A 23,309-nucleotide genomic window follows, 5' to 3' on the forward strand; every position below is an offset into this window, starting at 1 on the left:
TTTGGTCATGTCCTTCTTAGTAGTTCCTTTCCAGCTTGCTTGGTGATTTTTTTAGCTGATCTAGAAGCTGCATTTAGTTTTCATTGTTGTTCAGTCTGTCATCTTCCCTCTGTGTTTCCTGTAGTAATTTCCTCTAATTCATGAGATTGGAGTCTTTAGTAAAAATAATTGGAAAGGTAATTTCTTAAAGATGGCCTCAGTGGAAGGAACCATCAAACACTAATTTTACTAAATGGAAAACAATAGCAAGCACTGCTTTTGGAATTGCTGGTGGTTTAAATGAACAACATCCTGACTGACTTTAGATTCTAGCTAAATATGGGGGTGGGAGAAGATGCAGTTCAGGAACAAGAGGTCACTAATTTGGCAGGCATGGTTTTTACCATTACTTCATCTCTTAAGGCAATTTAGTAATTCCTCATGCTTTCAGTTGAATAGGCAAATAAAACAGTAAATGTTTCATTGTGCTGACTGAATGTTTTCAAGAGATGTAGCAGGCATTTAACCTAATAAAGAGATGAAATTAAAAAAATTGATGTACCAATCCCTATCATCAAAGAGGTTAAAATAATTAAAAGTCATGAAATCCAGTGCTGGTGGGGTTTTGGAGAAATAGGAATATTCATTCATTCAATCATTCATTCCTGTTGAAACAGTGATTTTTTTTTCTTTTGGTCTTGTGATTTCATTTTCAAGGGGAGCTCTCCATTTAGAAAATCTCTGCCTTGATGCAATTTAGCAATTCACTTTTTCCTTAAAGTCTTAGAAGCTGAGACTTTTAGTGTGGTTAAATGATTTGCCCATAGTCGTAAAGTGAGTAAGTATTCAGAATCTTTTCAGAAAGCAATTTGGCATGTTACAATACATGTTACAAAATATAATTATACATTTTTGACTCTATAATTGCATTTTTAGGAATATCCTCTAACAGTGGACTAAAAATAAGAGGAAAAGAACTATCTGCCAGTTAGTCATTCAGGAAACATTTGCTATATATTAGGGACTTTGCTAAGCCTTGAGGATGTCAAGAAAAGCAAAAAAAAAAATCCTGCCTTTGAGGAACTCACAATCTAATGAAATAGTTGGAATAAAAATATTCATAGGAGTCATATATAATGATAACAATAACAACAACAATAACAAATAATGTTGTCCAATGGCAGTGGGTTCAATAAATTGTGGCACATTAATAAAATAGAATTCTATACTGAAATTACAATGGAGAAGCACAAGGAATATAAGGAAAGATGAATTAGCAATATGAAAACAATGAGTATAAAAAACCAATCAGAAGAACAAAGTACAAGCTGATCATGTCCACAGAAGGTGATGTTGAATGAGAATGATGGGAAAAGACTCCTGATGGAGCTTTAGAGTACATTACTGAAAAGTTATCATGGAGTCCAATTGTTTGAATTTCATTGATTTGATTGTAAACAGCTGCAAAACTAATTTAAATGTTTCTATCACTTTTCAATTGTTGCTCATAACAAGCCATTTTATAAGTTAAAAACAAAAACAAAAAGCTATAGCATCCGTCCCCAAAAGTCTACCTAGCCTATTCACAGTGTTTGAATCTCTTAACAGGGAGCTGATGATAGAAAGAATGTCTTTTAAAGCTACTTGCTCTGTGCACTTTCCCATGGATTGTTATGATTTGTTTAAGATCTGGAATTGGGGAAGCAATGGAAACTTTATTGACAATCTTTCTGCTTTTCATCTTGATACTAAATTCACTATCTCACAACCACATCATTAAAAAAACATTTATTTTGTTAAATATTTCCAAATCACATTTCTTTTTTTTAACATTTGTGTTTTAAAATTTTGAGTTCCAAATTCAATCCCTCCCTCCTGCCTCTCCCCCACTCCTTGAACAGGCAAACAATATATCAGTTAGACATGTAAAATCATGCCAAATATAGTTCCATTTTAGCCATACAATTTGGCATCATTTTAAAATAAGTCAGAAGCTCTATTATTTTTGAAATGGTCATTTGGTGCTGTTTCAGCACTTTTAAACTCACTTTGGTTACTTCTGCCTAATACATTTCAATAAGTTTTATGTTTGTTAGGAACTAGAGATTATACATTTCAACCGTCTCATTTCATAAAAGAGAAAACTGAGGTTCAGAGAAAGAAAATTTCTTACCCAAAGTCTCAAAAGTACTGGAAAATAAAGATTAGATCCCAGGTTTTCTGGTCCTTTTTTCCAGGTGCTTACCACTACACCACGCTGCCTTATGATTTGATCTGAATTCCTTAAATCTCTTAAATCTTGAAAGCATGTAGGTGAAGGAGTGGAGGGAGTGCTGGACTTAAAGTCAAGAAAACCTGAGTTCAAATTCTGCCTTGGACACTTCCTTGTTGTGTAAGGCTGTGGGAATCACTGCTGTCTGCCTCAGTTTCCCCTTCTGTACAATTAGGATAATAATAGCACCTACCTCCCAGGGTTTTTGTGAGAGTAAAATGAGAAAATATTTGTTGTAAAATGCTTTGCAGACCTTTAAGTTAGCTGTTTTATGTTAGCTATTAGATTGTCATCTTTGTAATTATAGGGATAGACTGAACCTGTGATCTAATTAGTATAGAGGACTCCCAGATGAGGAAACTCTTTTCCAACAACTTCTCTCCAATTTATAATTTTCACAATTGACTAGAGGAGTGGTGGTAAACTCAGAAAGGGGACTATTAAACCATACATAAAGATCCCTGTAGGTTGTATATTGACTTAGACAACCACATAATAACATTGTCTACATTCCATAGAATTTTTATGTATTTTGCTAAATACTTCTCAGTTACATTTTATACTGGTTAGGGCCCACAGGGGGCTGTGTGTTGGACGTCTGTAGCCAACAGCTCTTCGAAGATGAGTGACTTATTCAAAGTCATGCAACTAATATGTGTCAGAAATCATACATGAACCCAGGGCCTTCTGGCATTAAGCTGCATTATCCACTGAACCATGAGGTCTCTCATGTAATTTTAATGATCTCCAAAAAAGCATAGCCCCATATAATTTATGTTTGAACCATGAAATTTGTAATAATATCACCTCTATTTTGCAGGAATCCATTAATGATTTGGTTTTGACAGCTACCTTGATAATGGGAATACCATGCTCTGTATAATAAGCATGGAGATTCTGGTTAAGGAAAAACTATGTCTCCATTGTAGGGTCATGAATGGATATTGTGGTTAATGAAGCAGTCCATTATGAGTTTGATTAGAATGAAATAATTTGCTATACACTCCTAATAATAGCAGTATTCATTGTTACCTTCATCAAGTTCTTGGTCTCACTTAGCTTGTATTATCCCTCTAGGAAATATTAATTAAACCCGATTAGTTTCTGAAAAGAGTAGAGAAATAGAAAACAGTGAGGATTCTGAAAACTTTTAAAAAGTGCTATTTCCTTGCAAGATTGGTTAATTTTATTAACTGCCATTTATTTCTAGTTTGAGGCCAGATTTTTTTTTAATAATGAGCCATTTTGGAAAAGAATTCCTTATAGCTCTAGAGAATGCAGCCCATATCTCTGTAGTACTTTTATTGTGGACAATCTGTTTCTACATTTTCTAATAACATACTTACTTTGATATTTGGGAATATTTATGATCTCGCTGAAGTAGGCACTCTTGATATAGATAGCAATCCATCCATGTCCTTCTTATCCCCTGTGACTTTGGCCCATAAACCTTCCATGTAAAGTTCTATCTAACATATCAAGGTCCTTCCTTGATCTCTCAGCATGACATGGGCACCACAGCAGCATGCCATCTGTCCATCAGATAGCCCCTGTTCTTGCTTCATGACCTGCCTACCCCCTTTCTTGATATACATCTCTTTGATATTATTTTTAAGCAACATCCCTGTGAAATTGTTTACAATATGCTTCAACATATGTACATCAATCACATGCCTCTTACTGCCCTTTGGTTAACCTTAAATGTTGGTTCTTTAGAAACTGGTTTTTCATGAACTGCAATGATATAGAATAGCCCAAAAGAATATTGGTATTAACAGAATAGAGCTTTAATTTAGAGAAATAGCTTTGTTCAATGATCCTCTGGCTATAAATATTAAGTGAAGCACAAAACAAGGAGATACGAGCTTCCTAAAGGTGGTTGCCATTGCCAGGGAGGATGGCCTGTGAAGAAGTCAGAGGGAAGAAGCAGTCCTTCTTGAAAAAAAAAAATTCAAGCACCCCATTGGACCCAGGAAAATATAATTTATAATGGTTGTTGGTTCAAGTGAGTTGAGGTACTGCCTCCATTCTGCTTTCTGCTGGAGAGCCTCAGTCAGCTTGGGACTCACACGTGTAATCTTTCCCAAATTTAGTCCTGGGGGATCATGCCCCCTAAAGATAGAAACATTTGATTCTTTCAAATTCTTTGGCTTCTTAAACCCATCTGTCCCAAGGGAAAATATTTAAATCTTCAGGTATGGTTTATTGCTAGGACTTCCCCAGAAGGAGGAATGAGAGAAAGATACTTCATATTCTATAAGGTTCGGTTAAGCGAGAAGTGCTCATTTCCTTTACCCAAAATAAATGTACTAACGTATGTTTGACAGAAAAATATTCAAACCAGTGACAGCACTAAGTAATGTTATACTCTACTTGTTGATATGAAAAGCCAGCTACACACAAATCAATTGCCTCCAGTTATCTCCAGCAGAATGATCCCAAACTTCCCAATTTCTCAGACTTACAAGGTTGCCTCCATGAATGAACACATGCATCAGGTGTTTGATGATTTTTCACCTACTCAGGAAGATAATACAAAAAGAGAGAACCCTCAAACCAGATTAAGCTCATCTAGGCAGATATGGATGTTAGCTGCTATGTTCACATCATTCCATGGTGGCTGTGGGAAGAAAATAGTAAGCTGCACTTCCCCCATCTAGAAAGGATTTCTTTCCAATAAGGTATTTCCTACATGTATTTCTAATGCATGTAAAAATGATTGAAAGTTGTTACAATGGAGGTAAATTTTTGATACCCCCCCCCATCGCTAATACCAAGTAAAACAAAACAAGGTGATGTAGGCTCACCAAAGTTATTCACCACCCTCTTGGGGGAGACGCGATATGGATTACAAATTGAAAAAGAATTCCCTTTAGATTCTGAGTTACTCCATATCCTCCCATTGCAAATGACTTTGTGCTGATTGAATCAATCTTAGAACATTTCAGTGATTCCTTAACGAGATCCATAATCACTCATGAGATTTAAACCTAACTGTTAACACAGAAAAAAAGTGGATGAAAATTATCTATTGCTGAGGCCACAAAGGGGATAATGAATATTATTAAAGAAATAAAGATGAGAATGATCAAATTGTCAGGAATATTGGGTAACAAATGGAAAGCCTGTCTGCTCATTGGTATGGCAAATTAACTCAAGGAAGGCTCATCACATTGGATGGGGCCATAGTTATGAACTTACAGAAAGATTTGAACTAGATTTACATAATATAGATGTATTTGCATGAGTTCTGATCTGTTCTATGAAAGAAAATACTAATGTCCACTAATAAGATGACATATTCTTTGGTGTATTGAAATAGTCTGGCATGCTCAGACTTCCTCCCACTTCATATGTGCCTTTGTGTTTTATATGTATTTTTCTATATATAAAATTATTGGGCTTTTAAAAAAAATCATTCTGCTATTCTCATTTATGTTATTGATTTGTTTAATTCATTCATTTTAAAGTCATGATTATTAGACATGATTTTCTGTACTTTTTTTTTCCTGAATCCTCATGTAAGTTAACAATTTTTCCTTCAAATTAGTTTTGCTTGGTATTTTGGTCCTTGTCTATTCTCTCAGTCTCTCCCCCTAGCTTCAGTTTACCGTTCCCATTCCAAATTCCTTGAATTTCCTTAAATTGTTTGTTATTCATTTTAATTTATCTATCTGTCCCCTTGTTTTTGATACTTTTTTTTCTCATTGCCCAACTAAGCATGAGTTTTAAAATCTTAACTGTCCTTTCCTTTCCCTTCAACCTCTTAGTTTAGGTTACTTTTTTTTTGTAGTGTACTTTCACCTCCTCCTCATTCTTATTTTCCTATTCTATTCTGCATTTTATTCTTCAATTCAAGTTTTATATCTTTATTTCTTTTCTTCCTGTGCCCTTCAAGAGGAAAACGCTCCTGAATATGAAATTTGAACTGCCTCTTAGATTCAATTTCCGTACTATTGTGATTGTAGATATCATAACATTTCTAGTCTTACATCTGTCTGCTTTACCTCACTATAAGAGATAACAATTCATGAATGAAGCAGGTTGGGATATAAGCAGTGTTCACATGACCCGGCCCTACTGTTTGTCCTTGCCATGATTATTCAGCACCAAGTGCTAGTTGCTCTTGGGGACTCATATTTCCCCACTACTTGGATGACCAGGGATGGGAGCTGTATTTCTTGGAAAGGCATCCCATTCTCAGACAAAATGATCTCTAAATGTTAGGATTCTCTCTAGAGTAACACATTAAATGTCTCCTGTCTCTTAATATAGATATATAGCTCCTCTCATATAAGAATGTTCTTTCATGGCACCCTTTCCCCTGCCCTAATGGGCAAGTCTCCCTCACTAATTTTCCATCTCAGTCCCTTTCCTCCATTACCACGTTCCTATTCTCTCACAGTCACCCATCTAATTCCATAGATGAATAAATATTACCTGAATGGGATGAACCATCATCTCCTTTCTTGTTTGTGGAGCTTGCTAGCTATGTGTTCTATTCCTCTCTGTATTTTTATGTGAATGAATCAAATGTTTCCCTTTTGTAAAACCCACATTTAAAAAAATCCATAAATAGGCTCACTTTTCCAGGATATTCTTAGTTTAAGGTTAGTTTCCTTTGCTTTTAGAAACATCTGATTACATTATCCCTCAAAGTCTCATCAATACAGAGTAATGACAGGTCACTTGGATTAGTAATCTTTCATATATTAATTTCATGCTTTAGGCTATTGCAGAATTTGGTATTTGCTATCGAATTGATTATATTTAACCATTACATGCATGAATTAAATTATTGATTTTTTAATGTAAGAAATGGACAATATAAATTACATATATACTCACTATAAAATGCACCCAGAAATTTAACCAATACCAATTGCCATAATAAACAAATAAAATAAAAGAGTAAATAATATAAAATAATAGATAAAAAATAAAATGAAAGATTGAAGAATGTGACTCAGTCACCAAACTTCTAAGTTACTAAGAGATAGCTGCCAAAGGTAATCCTAGATTAAAATATAAATTGGTTTATAAAATTTTGTGAAGAATGAAAATGAACAATTCTGAGCTACATTATTGCACAAAACAGAGAAGCATTGGTGGGTAAAACTAGTTTGGAGAAAGTTTGCCAAAACATCCAAGTAAAACAAGTCATCCAAATGGAGCACGACCAACAAAAGAGCAACAGAGATTTTTTTTTAATTAACAATTTTTTTCTTCATCAAGGAGAGTAGAATCATTACATTTGGACCCTAGAATTATCCTAGAAATGTTTATAGGGAGGTAGAAATGGCATGAAAGGGGCAGCTAGGTGGTGCAGTGGATAGAGCTCTGACTTTGCAATCAGGAAGACCTGAGTTCAAATCCGATCTCAGACACATAACACTTACTAGCTGTGTGACCCTGGGCAAGTCACTTAACCCAGATTGCCTCACCAAAAAGCAAATAATATTAATAATAAAAGTAATAAAAGAAATGTCATGAAAGATGACAAAGAGAAAAAGAATGCTACATTTCATCAAGTATATTTTGAGCATTCTCTATTAGGGTCAATATAGTTGTGATGGATTTGAAAGCCGTATACAAAGTCTACAACAGATGGGAAGGTGATAAGGGTATAGAAAAAAAAAAAACCTTAGGCATTATTAATAACAAAAAAGGTCACCACAAGAACATTAATAAATTCTAACCTGTATACTTATTCTCATATATCTACAAAAGCTTTATACAAGTCATTTAAACAGGAACCAAAGGTTTCCTCTATGAGGATATTAGCAGGAATAAGTAGGTTGTTTTGTTTTGTTTTACAACAATGGTATGACATTTTTATCATTTCCTAATTAACTGAAAGATGTAAATGTTTGTTGTTCCCAAAACATATTTGGCTCTGTAAAAATGAATAGAGTCTTATAGACTCTTTTTACAAAAAGGTACCTCCTAGCTTTTACTAACTTTGTACTTGGCACAGGGCTGGGTGGGGGGAAAAGGAGAAATGGTGAGTGAGAGCTCAAAGTATTTATATTCTCCATTGTTATTTCATTTTTTTAAAACCTCGTATAGTTTACTGTCTCTTATTGGAGGAATACGGCTGTAGTTACTCTATAACTGGCTTATGATTCATCTTCTTGAGTTTTGAGGGTCTTGAGAGATTTGTGGCAAATAACTACTCTGACTGATCATGTGTCTAATTCTCAATGACTTTTCTTAATGAATTCATACTGGGTCATAACATTTACTGCTTTCCTTTTCCAGTGATACTAAACCAGTCCTTTAATGCTATCCTAATATTTTGGCAGGAATCAGAATCAAATCATCTGTCACTAGGTAAGAATCTAAATGATCTACATAATTCTTTTTCAAGATTGGGATAGTATTTGCCTAATTTGATTCTCTTTGAATGTATATATAATGCTAATTTGTACACAGAATACTTCCATAGACCTATGGAGACCTCATAAAAATATTTTTTCTGTGTCTCTGTAAAGTAAGGACTTTTAACTTTGCTGTTGTTGTTGTCCTTAACCCCTTTGACAGTTTGGAGAAGTTGAGGGATCCCTTCCTAGAATAATGTTTTTAAATGCACAGGATAAAATACCTAGAAAGTTCGCGGACCCCAGGTTAAGAACACTCACTCTAAAGTATAATGAGTAAGAAAAAGGGTGATAACTGTCTCCTACTAAGAATAAGATTAAAAGTTCCCTTAAAAGTAACTAAAATTCATCAAATATAAAAATGAGCCTTCTGAAATTTTATAATTCCATGGGGAGTTACCCTTGGTGTAAAGTATAAATTATAAAAAAATGTATATTCATTTTTATACTCCAAAGTCATTTTCCAATATAATTCTTCCACACATGCAGAATCTTGAGTTAAGCAAAACCAGTAATTGAAGAAACCATGAGTGTTTCCTCATGTAATCTGTCCTCTGGAATCAATATTGTTCATTTCACTTAATCTGAGTTCAGTTTGTTCTTATTATTTACCTCCTTTCAATAATTGCATCAGTATTTAGTAGTTGAATTGGTCCACATTTTCACTACTTTCAGGATCTGTTCTGTGTGGTTATCATTCCTTGGTTTAGAAATCTAGATCATGGAAATCTAGATAATGTTTGCTTCACAAAAAATATTTTGGTAGAATACTGTTTCTCTGTTTTTGAAAAACAATTAAATAGCATGGGGATTATATCTTCGTAATACCATCAATCTAGAGTTGTAAGGCACCACAGACATCTTCTAATGCAACCAGTTAAATTTAAAGATGAGGAAACAGAGGCCCAGAAACATTAAGTGATTTACTTACAGTTGCAAAGGCAGCAGGTTACAAAATTGAGAATTAAATGCAAACCCTTTAATTCCCAATTCAACCAACTTTCTTTACATGTTTCCTTGAAATAACTTGGGATCCTAGAGATGTTTTTTTTTTAATTAGGAGCTCATTTATAACTTGTTTGATTTTTCTCTCTGAAGGGTGACAGCTTGATATAGTGGATAAAGAAGAGCCTTCTGATTCAAGAAAGTCTGGATACAAGGGCTGTTCCTGCCACAAATGGATGCATGACCTTGGTCAAGAGACATCACCTTTTAATATCCTGTGTAACTGTAATAGCATAAACGGCAGGTAATGTGCCTAGCTTTATCAGTAAATACAATTTTCCCTCTGGAGATGTTCTTGGCACCGATGCATTTTCAAGTCAGGAAATTTTCAGATCAGTTCAAGGAATAAAGTTATTTTGTTTAATCTACCTGATTTCTTACTGCTCTTCCATTCTTCCTACACATGACTCCCTGCCATGCACTCTATGACTCAGGCATATTGGCTTACTTGCTGTTCTTCATGCAAAAAATGTCATTTCCCATCTCTCTCCCTCTCATCCCTACACTTACTTTGTATTTATATTTGTATTCAGGTGGTCCCCAAAGTCTTAATGTGGTTTTACATGATAATATTTTATACATCTATATAACTATGATCATTTATATGGCTCAAAACTACACAAAGACTTTTGGGACTCTATTTTCTATCTAATCACACACATGTATATATAATATGAATTTGAACACATATCCATATACATATGACTATATATTTGTATACACATACATTTGTTTGTGGATGTTATATATGTATGTGTGTATAGGCACACATATGTATATACATTATACATGTATGTGTATATATGTGTGTATATACGTATAAATGTGTATGTGTGTATACATACACACAGATATATATTTTCTCTCTCCTCTGATAGAATGTAAGCTTATTTAGAGTAAAACTTCTTTCATCTTTGTCTCTCTCTTACCAATACCTAGCACATAGTAGGTGCTTATTCATTGGTTAATATGAAACGTTAAAAAGCTTAGAGAAGAGGCTCCACATAGCAGTAACATACAAAATAAACACAACATCATTTGGGATGGTGGACATTAAGAACTGGGGGAGTCAGGAAGGGCATGAGAAGGTGTCAACACTGAGCCTTCCAGGGAGGTAGGGAACACAAACCACAGAGATAAATAAAGCTGGGACACAAACTATCAGTGCCAAGTGTTGACACACCTGGGGTACACATGTGGAAAGTGAATGGCAGGACGATACGGGAGTAATGCAAATGCCCATGGTCCTGGTCAGGGTTCACAGTTTGTGGCACATATGTAGAACACACATGTCCAAGACCCCTGCATGGAGCGCCAGCTCTTGCTTCCAAAGGCAGCCTAACTCCCCGTGTTTCTCAGTTCTATCACTGCACTCCATGGACTGGAACTGCTCTGTGCACTTTGACTGGCTGTCTCTCCTATCTGGAATGTTCTCCTTCCTCATCTCTAACTTCCCTGCTTCCTTCCAAAATCACCTCTAAGATATTAATTCTCCCTGAAATTCTTTTTTGCCTAGCTGTCATTTTCAGGAACATCACATGATTTTCCCAAACATTGCATTTCTTATATTTCATTTCATTTCATCCATGTTCTCTTGTATTCTTTGTGGTCAGGTCATTAGGACATTTTTTTTTCTCTGAGGCTTTACTTGGACTTCCTGTGAAATTACTTTTTCTCTAGGTGTTTCTCTCAGTTCATAGTATTTCTTGATGATGTTCAGAATTTTTCTTCTGTTGAGTCATTTTCAGTCTTGGTTTGTGACTTGGGACTTTGGGTTGAATAAGACTGCTCCCTCTAGGTTGCTTTGTTTACATGGCCAACCCCTGCTTCTTCCTAAGCGCCATTGCTCTGAATGGATACTTCTTTTGGAAGCGATATCTGAATTTTGGTTCAGAAGCTTTGTCCTCGACTCCTTCTCTGCATGCGTCTCCTCACACAGTCCCAAAGTCACAATTGGCTTCCTGTCTTGTTTGATTCTGATCAGCCCCAACAGCTGATGTTGACTGTTCTGAGAATGCACTTCCTGAAAGATTCCCAGGTGCTTGGTGGTCATTTCTTCTACTGGACTTCTTCCTATAATGCCCAGGCATGGGCACTGGGCCCTGGGTTGGGCTCTGGGTTGGGCCCTAGGCTGGCCCTGTCTCCTGCTTTTCCTCTGTGCTACTTATGTGCTTTGCCTTTCACCAACAGTAGCTTTTCTCTGTTTAGAGTTTTCACAGGATTCTACCAGTGTTTTTGTCTAGTTCTCACATCGGTGGAAGAGCTTGTATTTTTATATCTTTCACTTTTTTATCATTGCACTTATTGATGCATTTTTTTCATTTTGCAGGGACATTTGTGGTTATTCTTAATTCCTCTAAATCCTAACATTTTGCCAGCTCCCCATAATCCCAGTGATGCATTCCTGCTTTCTTCTCTGTTCTACTCATCTCTACAATAGCACATTTATCCTCAGAACTTGTGGTAGATATGATTCCTTAGCCTCCACTTGCCTTCATCAGCGCAAGAAAATTGACTCCCAACCCCAATTCCACACCTGCCTCCTCCCACATTTCAAAGTTGTTGACTTCAAATATCAGTTATTTCAAATTCAGGTTCAAAAGGCTGAACTGCAGGCTATGGGATCAGGGTGAAAAAGGTACAAAGGGAAACACACACACGTGTATTTCACCTTGTGGTTTATACATACATATACAAACACACGTGCATATGTGTGCATGTAAACACACACACATATATATATATACACAAATATATGCTATTAACCTTTACTACTTTTTTTTCTATAAAATTATATTGTAGCAGGTTCTTTGGATGTTATGGGTGAATTTTCTGCATGTGGGAGCTTTTCACTATTAATATTCAGTGAGTTTGCAAAGAGAGATGCCCCTTATAATTCTTGCATTGTATCCATGAGGAAACTGAGGTTCAGAGAGGTAATTGACATTCCCAAGAAATAATCATTTCAGTGCCAAAATTTGAACTCAGGTCCTTTAATTTAAAATTCAGAGCTCTCTCTATTAGAATATCTAATTTGAATATCACCAAACCCACATCTCTCCATTATTTCCAAAAGAATAGCATGGGAAAAGTGCCCTATTCTTCAATACCTAGCACCCAAGGTAGGAGCAACATTTTATCCACCACCCCCTTCCAGATTGTCAATGCTATCCAGGTTTTTCCTACTACTTTCCTGACTACTAGTCTCTGTGATTCAAATTGGAGTTGGTGGAGGGGATGGAGCTGGTTGTGGTGAGGTTTCATTTATTTAGCAGGAACAGAGATAATAACTGGATTTTTTATTTCATCAGTATAAGGAACTCTCAGAGGAGAAAATTCCTCAACCCATTCAAGTCAGCACTTTTTCTCTTAGTGAGTTTCTCAGAGCATTCTGTGGTTCAGAGGTTGAGACTTGTCAGAGTCAGGCAGACAGTGCGGGTCAGAGGGCAACATGAACTGATGAACACAGGTCTTCTCGACTCTGAGGTTGACTTTATTTTACCATTGTGATTCTCAGAAGCGAAGAGTATACGAGTAGAGAAGACATAAGAACACAAGATGGAATCCGGTTATCTAATGAGATCTACTGACTGTATCATTTCACCTTCTCCAGACCCTGCAAGGATTTTCTTCCTCTTCCCTGAATGCTGAGCTCTCTGGCTCCACTCTGGCTGGCATGCTAATATCTCTAAATTGACCTCTCTGCTTTTTTAGCCATTTCCCCTTTCCTTGATTGCTTTTATTCTGGCTACATCCACATTTTAGGAGGTAGGTTTTAAGAGAAAATCTACCTTGTATCCTAAGAAATAAAGCAGAGGCAGCTCTTTTAACACTGGTGTGATTTTTGGCATCATGGCTGCTAATCATCTCTTCCGTACCCTAGTATCTGCCTTGATGCCATTTCCTCTTTACAGTGGAGACAAAGCCGAAGGTAATCTGTTGATATAAAAATATATCAACAGTAGTTCTTAGACCATCATACCTATCTTACTCCTTCACTTACTCCATTCTCTCCTGAGGTCTTTAGGGATGAGAGGAAGCACAGTAACCTTCTGTGTATATTCTAATGACTTTTCCTTATGCGTCTTTGGAAGAACGTGTGAGACCATAATTGCCTTCATTCTTATTTAGACAAACCTCCCAGGGTGAAATCTTCAATTACAATTTGTTGGTTTTGTGTGTTTGCTTGTCTGCTTCTTTCTCTCCTATATTCAAGAGGATTATGACTTTTATTTTGAATTCTAATGTTTCTTCTCTGTTACTGTTTGTTTCTAGACTTCATTATTTCAGACCTTCCTCATATTCAAAGCCCAAGGGATCTATTCTCCAATTCCAGACTCCATTGCATTCCATTCTATCATATTAGCTAACATTCCTATAGCACGTTGAAGTCTCCAAAGGGTTTTTCTCTCAACCATCCTGTGAGTTGGAGAGAATAAGTAATTTTATCCCCATGTTCTTGATGATGAATGCAGCTTCAAAGGAGGTAAAGCAGATGTCCACATTCAGCCTAATAGGAAGTGTCAGAGCCAGGACTAAAACCCAGGTCTTCTAACTCCAACTTATTGAATTTTCACTGCTTCTCTGCCTTGAATTACTTATTATGGTAGACTGGGATAATATGGGACCTAGAGTCAAGAGGACTTGAGTTTCAGTCCTGCCTTTGACCACCATTAACATTCTGGTCCCGGGCAAGTTATTAACCTAATAAAGTAGAAGAATTCTGATTGTGGAATCAGAAAAAAAAAACTGGATTCAAATTCTGTTTCTACCATTTACTATTTGTGTCACAACAGACAGATCACACAACCATCCAGACATCTGTATAATCATCCAGGTAATACGTATAACCCAGGAGGTTGAAGAGAATGAGACCTAAAACTTGGAACATGAAAATGTGAACAAATCCCCAGGAAAAAGCTGTGAACAAAAGAATAGGTGAACATCATCCATCATTAGACAAACATTTATTAGGTGTATAAAAGTTGCATATGGAGTAGATAGAAGGTAGCCAGAGAGGAGAAGGCACTTGTAAGTGGGAGAGGGACAGCACTGAGAAAGACCTCCTGTGAGAAATGACACTTGAGACCAGAATTAAAGGAAGCCATGGATTCTGCAGAGCTGAAGTGAAGTGGTGTTTCATCAAAGCAACAGCATCTGTTGAAAGTCCATGTTGTAGAGTAGACAAACAGAAATGGAAAAGAGAATCCACTTACACACACAAACACACACACACACACACACTGTTATTAGCTCAAAGTCTACATTGTTTAGGGAGTATTAATCCTATCATGGAAAAGAAATAAAATATCAATGAAAAAGTGAACATGACTAAGTTAACATTGGAAATCAATACAATCGGTCAAAACTAATCAGTAAACTCCAATAAACCAACCATCTGTCTAAACTATCTGTCTAAATAGCATTCTTCAACTTTACATTTATCAAGACACTCTATGCCTTTCAGTTAAAAATCCAAGTTCTCATTCCATTTCCCAAGGGGGCTCCCTCTCATAACCATCTGGCAGAGGGTCTATCCTTAAAAGATTATTTCAGACCCTTTTGGACTTTACTGAAATCCTGCCAATGCACCCTTTATCCATGAACTGCAAACTTGCAGTAGTTACTGATGGAACCACCTATTGAGCTAGAATAGGAACCTTCTTTAGGTATCTATGGTAGGTTGCAATCATGGTAAGGTTTACAGGCAAAGTTAGGGTTTGCGTGAGTCCCAGGTAAAACTTTGGACAATCTAGACTATTGTGATGATGCTGGGGAGGAGAGGAATAATTCATCATGAAGTCACAGATTATGATGCTAATACCCACAGAAAGCTGAAGTTTGCCCCCAAACAAGCTTAGATCACCCATATATGAGCTGTTTATAGTAAGAGAATTAGAAAGGACCTCAGAGTTCATGTAGACCAATGTGTTCATTTTTTGGGTTAAGAAAGTGAAACCTAGAGGGATCCAATGATTTTCCCAAGATAACTTAGGTAGCAAACAGAGTTTCTGGGAAATAAATCTAGTTCCTTCCATTCAAAAATCTAATGTTCTTTGCATTGCACCATATTACTCCTACAGAGTATTAAGTGAAAATTAAAAAAAAATACATCATTGAAAATTCAAGGAGGCTAATGACTCAAAACAGGCCACTAGCTGGTGCAGTTAGGACTTAATCAGAAACTGTGGTGGGAGTGGTTCTAATAGAGTGGTAGGAATGAAAGCCAGACTGCAGTGATTTAAGTAAATGTGGAAATGGAAATATTTAGTGGAGACTATTATTTCTAGTATTTACGTGGTGAAAGAGACATAGGAGAGAACTTTAGATTTTGGAATGGGGACAATGGAGAATTTCTTACGACAAAATATCATGAACATGTTTGCAGGCTGACACTGTGCCCCTAAGTAGGTAGAGAGACTCTAAATTAATCATTTATACCAAGTTTCTCCCTAAAACAAAGGTCCATCTCTATAATACAAGTATACTTATGGTATTGTTGCTCTATGGCTATGAGTTATGGGATGATGGAAGAACTGAAATTGAAGATCAACCAAAGGGCAATAGAGAATGCATAGTGTGCATAATTATGTCACAACATTACAAATGAAGAATGATGTAGAGAAGGATGCAAGAAATGTCATCAGAAAAATGAATGAAAAAATACAAAAATATGAAAAAAATAGAAATCATGAAGAAAGTACAAGGGCTGGATAAGTCATATACTCCATCTGTCTCCACCAGGATCTGGAAAGGATATGGATGAGAATATTGGTGGATATGAAAGACTGGGGCCCTTGCCTGTGAGAAAGCATATAGACACTGAAGAGACAGAAAGGAATGTGATTTCATGCAAGGCAATTAACTATGTCTGAAATTTCAAGCTAAACCTGGAGATAATTGCAAATGATGTACCAGGAGGAGGAGGGGGTAGAGAAGAGGGGTAGAGAAGAGGAGGAGGAGGAGAAAGAGGGGGAAGAGAAGGAGATGATGATGATGATGATGAAGAAGAAGAAGAAATATTCCCATAGAGAATATAGTAAATGGACTAAACTGAGTCAATGTATTTCTTAACATTCTATGATTTCAATGTGAAGATAAACAGAGGGAGGATGAAGAAAACTGTTGAAAAATTTGGGTTGTGATCCAGAAATGAAGTATCTGAATGCTTATAAACTACTTAGAAGTTTCACACTTTTCTTTCAGCTCAAAAATCATCATCCCCCAAGAGCTATTAGTTTTCTTATCCTGTGGTAAGAGATGCATATTTTCTGGAACAAATACCACATAACATTGTGAATAGAGTCTCTGACTCATTGTGAGCTGGATTTTTATACTTAGGTGATAAAAGCTATATCAATTTCCCTTCCTGGACCAATTAAGTCTAGAGGGAAGTGTCATTGCCTTTTAAATTAAAAACAAAAACAGCTCAGCCTGTGGGGGTAACTGTTACTCTTACCACACTTGCAAATTATGGATTTCAAGCATAGTAGATCACGAGCTCTGATGGAGAAAGGAGAGTTGTGGCCATTAACAGTTGGATTTAAGTGGAATTCTCTTTGTAAAGGCTTAAATGTATGGATAGGGTGACTTTTGCCATTTTCCAGAGAAATGACATTAAATCAGTGTTCCCTTTTCCACTTTTAACTAGTCGATACTCACCCTCCTCATAAAATAACAGTTATAAGGGACCTTAAGGATTCTTTAGTTTAAAGATCAAGAAAATGAAGCTTTGAAACATTCAGTAACTTCCCAAAATACCACACGTAGCAAGTGGTAGATTTAGGATTATAACTAAATTCCCCTGGACTCCAAATAATTGCTTTTTCCACTCTGCTACACTACAACCCTTCTTTAACATTTGTATTCTTCCTTTTTGCAGGTGGGAGGGATGCCAAGCTATTGTTTATGGTACATCTACAATTCTATGGTCAGAAGCAAACAATGACCCATCCTTGTGGCAGCTACCTTTGATTCATATTTCCGATTAGTAGGAAATTCTCAATCTGAAACTTGAAAAGGAAGCAAAATTGCAATTTAAATATCAACTCTTCATTCCTCCTTTCTAGTTTCTTTTAAAATCACTGCAATCTTTCAAATCACCTTGGTAAATAACCTCAAAATCATTCTTAACTTTTTATTCTCCTACATCCCTCATAACTAACTAGGTGCCATCTCCATGATGTATCTTTATCTTCAATCACACAGATACCACCTCTCCCCTGAACTCTGGTGACAGTCTACTAATTGGTTCCACTGCATCTCTCCAGTCCTTCTTGGTGTTGCTACAGCCCAAGTCTCAGAGATTTAGAGCTGGGAACCTCAAATGACACCCAGTCCAACTCCATAATTTTACAGATTAACTCCAATTTATCATGTCTATAGTTCATACACAGTTCTTTATGTGTTGTTTCCCTCAGTAGTCTGTGAGCTCTTCAGGGCAAAGACTGTATTTGCCCTTCTTTGTATCCTCAGTGTTTAGCACTGTGCTTAGCACATAGTAGAGACTTAAAGAATGTTAATTGATTGACTGGTCTAGCTGTCCTTGATAAAAGAGAATCACCAGTTCCAGACATATTATATTGTCAGATCCTGAAAGAACTAGAGGATGTGATTGCTAAGCCACTCTCTGAAATACTTGAAAGACCAAGGAAAACAGGAGAGGAATTGCCCAATGGAGAAAGATGAAGATCCCCATTTTCAAAAATAAGGAGAAAATAAGTCTGCAAACTGTAAGCCATTAAACTTGACTTTGATTCCTGGAAAGACTTTAAGACAACTATTAAAGAGATAATTAATATATCTAGAACAGGAAACAATGATTAGAAATTATAAGATTTGCCTTCATCAAAAATAAGACAGATAGGTGGCGCCATAGTGCATAGAGCACCTAGAGTCTGGAGTCAGGAAGACTCATCTTCCTGAGTTCAAATCCAGCCTTCAGTTCAAATCATTTAGTAGCTGTGTGATCCTGGGCAAGTCATTTAACCCTGTTTGCTTCAGTTTCCTCATATGCAAAATGAGCTGGGGGAGGAAGTGACAAGCCACTCCATTATCTTTGCCAAGAAAATCCCAAATGAGATCATGAAGAATTGGACATGACTGAAATGATTGAACAACAGAGGGTCTTAATTATTTGTGACAGGGTCCCTAAATTCAGAGAGGTAGCATAGTATAGGGAATAGCAAGTTGGGCTTAGAGCTAGGAAGGTGCGAGTTTTAGGCCTACCTCTTACACATAATAGAAGTACAACTCTCATCAAACCACACTACCTTGAAGAGTTTTTTGGTAAGCACGTTTAAGTGACTTGTCCAGGGTCACACAGCTAGTTAGTGTCTGAGGCTGTATTTGAACCCAGATCCTCCCGACTCCATTGTGCCACCTAGCTTCCCCTACCTGAAAAAGTTTTAAGCAGTGTTTTAAGTTTCAGAGAAGTTACTAACTTGCATTGGTAGAAAGAGCTTTCTAATTTAGGAGTTCCCTATATCAGTGAAAACCACAGGACCAGTTCTTTCAAATTCATGGGAAATATATATATATATATATATATATATATATATATGTATATATATATATACACACATATATACTTACATATACATATATATACATATATATGTGCCTAGAGTTTAAGAAAATATTTGATGAAACATCTCATACTATGGTGTGAGAAAAAAAAAGAAATGGGTGCTACAGTAAAAAGCAGTTATTAATGGGTCAATATCAGCTTGCTAAGATGTTTCCAGTGGATTACCTTCAGGATCTATAGTTAGTTCTGTGGTATCTGAAATTTTAATCAATGATTTGAATCAAGGTATAAATAATAAGTTCACCAAATCAGCAGATTACACAAAGCTGGACGGGAAAGCTAATATATTGGATGACAGAATCAAAATTCTGGAATAATTTTGCAGGGTAGAAAACTGGGCTGGGTCTAATGAGATAAAATTTAATAGCAAAGTCTTACATTTGAGTTAAAAAATAAAGTTCACTATTTCCAGATTGGGGAATCTGGACAGTAATTTGTTGGAAAAAAATACTTGAGGTTCTTAATGGACTGCAAGTTCAATATGAACCAAAAGTGCAATGGGGTTGTCATAATCTCCTTTAAGTGAACTCAAAATATACATACATGCACTTACTTTCATGCCATGCTTTCAGAGATGGAGAATTTACTATCAATTGTAGCTTACATTTATGAAGTGCTTTTATGTTTGTAAAGCTCTTACCATATATTATTTCATTTAAACATAACAACCATCTTGTGCTGTAGGCACAGGGGGTGTCTGAGAATGAGAAATGAGAAAAATCAAGAATCAAAAATGTTATGTGATTTGCTATGGTCACAATGCTAATAAGTTTCAGAAAGTGAATTTAAACCCCGGTCTTCATGACTTCCAGTCCAGCACACTAGTATTCATAAACACTATGTCTCTTCACTTCCAGTTTATTAATAGAATCTATCAATTCTGCATGGTATTCTCCTTATGCCTTATTTAACTATATTCATTCTTTGAAGAAGAATGATTATTGGGATACAGTAAGTTTCTTGGTTGTCTCATCAACAGTGATTAGAAGGAAACCAAATGAAGTCATGCATGGGTTTCAAGCTCACTGAGTGCTTAAATATCTTTCTCCCCCTCTAAAAACTGAGTCTCAGTGGCTGGGGAGCTTGAAAGGATAATTCTTCAAGGGAGGTTATTGATCTGCTTTATTTAAATTAGATGATAAATTGAGTCTGTAACTTTATTCCATTAGGTAGAAAAATATAAGCAGAGAATTGATTTCTTGTTCAAATTATATAGTCGTGTTTATGAAGGTCAGTATTTTTTTCCATTGAATATTAGTCCAAAGTGCAGTAATCATCATGAAATAAAATTCTTCTCTATTTTTGTCCTCCTATTTAAAATGATTGATTCCCACACCAGCCCTCACCAAAATGAAACACATTCTTTTGCCCATGTCTAGTGCAGGCTGCTGACATCATTTGCAACTTTAACAGTGTTTGTAGCTTTTTCTTTGTAGACTAAGGCTGCCTGTGAGAGACATTGTGCTGTGGTATAGAGAAAGCTACTTTAGCCCAGACCTGCACTGGAGACTGACCATTAGTCCCAGAATGGTGGCCTTGTGTTTGGCTAGCAGATTAGGAGTTCAAGGCTGCCACCAGCTGAAACCTACAGACTTTTTTGTTTCTCTGCATGAGGAGATCCAACAACTTTCTCTTCCTGTTAGTCTAGCTGCTAAAATATAACACATTTCAGTAACAAGGGAGGGGAATTACAAGCAACAGGACACATGAGGATAGCTAAAGGAGCCAGTATTTCCTGTCTCACAATGCCCGGAAAGGCTTTGCTTCATTATCAATGGGACCTGGATGCTTTGATATGCCATTGTTTGAAAGCAACTAAACAACATTTTTAGCTGAAATATCACATTACATTAAACTTCTGTTAAGAAAAAAAATACCACTAGATGAATCAGACAATAGTTTTGTGTGATAATTTATTCTAATTGGTGTCTTTTTTTAATTATTTAGTTTTATTTGGTTTGCAATAGAAACAAATTTAAGTTTAAAAAAAGATGCTATACAATTCCCTATATTTGAAATGAGTCTAGTTTTGGAAAATAGCAAACTTCTATTAACAATACCTATTTCCTCTTCCATAAGTGTTGTTTACAACCTTGTCTGAAATACAATGTGCTTTAAGCAGAAACAATGGAATGTCTATGATATCACGATTACTGTGAATATGGATGTCCCTCAATAAATATGATGAAAATCTTAGAGACAGAGAGTCACTAAATGTTCACTTTCTTGAGGTTAGTTGAAGAATCTTTTATTTTTTTAATTAGAGTCAATTTAAGAAAAATGGAGAGGCAAAATTGTATCATAATTTTGCATAGTGTCTATGCCATACTTCATTTATTATCCTTGGTCCTAAAAAGTAGAATGAAGAGCAAAAAATAAATAAATGAAAAACATTCATTAAGCACTTAATGTATTTCAAAAAATTGTGCTGAGTGTTGGAGATATCATTTATAAAGCAAGAAAATCCCTACCCTCAAGGAACCAGGAATGACATATAAGAGGATGGTGGTCATGGAGACATGTTTTCTTTGAAGGATGAGTACTTGCCTAGATAGAAAGGAGATGACTGGAAATGCTAGTTTAGTAAGATGTGAATCATGGTTTGGGGTCTGGGGATAACTTAATATATTGGGCAATTTGAACTTGTGTTGACGGGCTCACCGACCAAGACAGCATAGCCCTAGGGTGACAGTTCCAAAGCTGAGTGGAATATTTCACTCAGAGAATAGGCTCAGGAGAGCTAGTGCTAAATAATGGGAATACAAAACCAAACATTAAATAATTTCTACTATCATATTGCTTTTACTCTATCAGGGGAAGACAACAAGTAAATCTATTTTGTTGTTCAGTCATTTCAGTCATACCTGACTCTTTGTGACACCTTTTGGAATTTTCTTGGTAAATATACTGACATGGTTTGCCATTTCTTTCTCCAGATCTTTTTACAGATGAGGAAACTGAGACAAATAAGGATGAGTGCCTTTCCCAGGATCCCACAGCTATTTTAAGACCAAATTTGAACTCAGGTATTCCTGACTTCAAGTCCAGTGCTCTATCCACTGAGACATATAGCTGCCTGCCTAGAATAAATACAGTTATAAGTATGCTCACGTATTCAAATGGACCTGGGATCTCATTGATTTGGGTGATCTCTCCATCAAGGTAAACTGAAAACCATCCAAGACCACATTTCCCAGGCAACTTATTCTTGTTTTCCTAAAAGTTGAACACAATAGTGTCCACCTAATGTTCTGTGGGTCCTCATCACTTTCTATAGACATCTTGAGTATGCCAGTAGAGTAATCCGATGGTCAACTGGTCATCTCTCATTTTTGTTATGTGACATATTCTCTTTCTCTCTTTGATGACATTTTTTATTCCTGACCTTCTGCAGAGTTCTTCTGTGGTTATATAGTGCATCCTGTTTATATCTACCATGTACCTTTCTATGTCTGATGTGATACTGTTATTTAGTTATTTAGAGTCAATAATGTGTCAGGTATTGCTAACATGTACTAACACTGGTAGAGAAAGGAGAAAAGAAGTCCCTAGAGAGAACCTTGGGGAACACCCACAGTTGGGAGAATGATGTAATAATGAATGAGCAAAGAAAAAAAATGTGTAAGTACATACATTTTTAATGAGGGAGAGAACACTGAGAAAGAAGTGAAGGGGCAAATGTTTCCTATAGGGAACACACTATGGGATAAGCTTGAAGGAATTCCAAGAGAAAGAAGTGAAGAGACAAGAACATACAGGGCATGAGAAAGACAGTATAAAGACAAGGAAGCAGAAGCTTGACAGCCAAGATCAGGAACAGTGACCAGGCAGTATGTCTGAAATACAAAGTGTGTAAAGAGGCATAACATGATACAAACCTGGAAAAGTAGGCACAGACTAGATTTTGAAGGACTTTCCATGACAGGATGAAAAGTTTATGTTTTATATATGCAGGGAAGTGACAAGGTCAGAATTGGATTTTAAGAAAATGATTTGGGAGTGAATAATGTCAAATAGAAATTAACTGTCATTTCACAGACAAACTTATCAAATTTCTTCAGTAAGAAAACAGTCAGTTATCTGT

This window comes from Vombatus ursinus, unplaced genomic scaffold, assembly GCF_900497805.2.
Source record: "Vombatus ursinus unplaced genomic scaffold, bare-nosed wombat genome assembly UNPS02010461.1, whole genome shotgun sequence".
In the NCBI taxonomy this organism is placed as follows: domain Eukaryota; kingdom Metazoa; phylum Chordata; class Mammalia; order Diprotodontia; family Vombatidae; genus Vombatus; species Vombatus ursinus.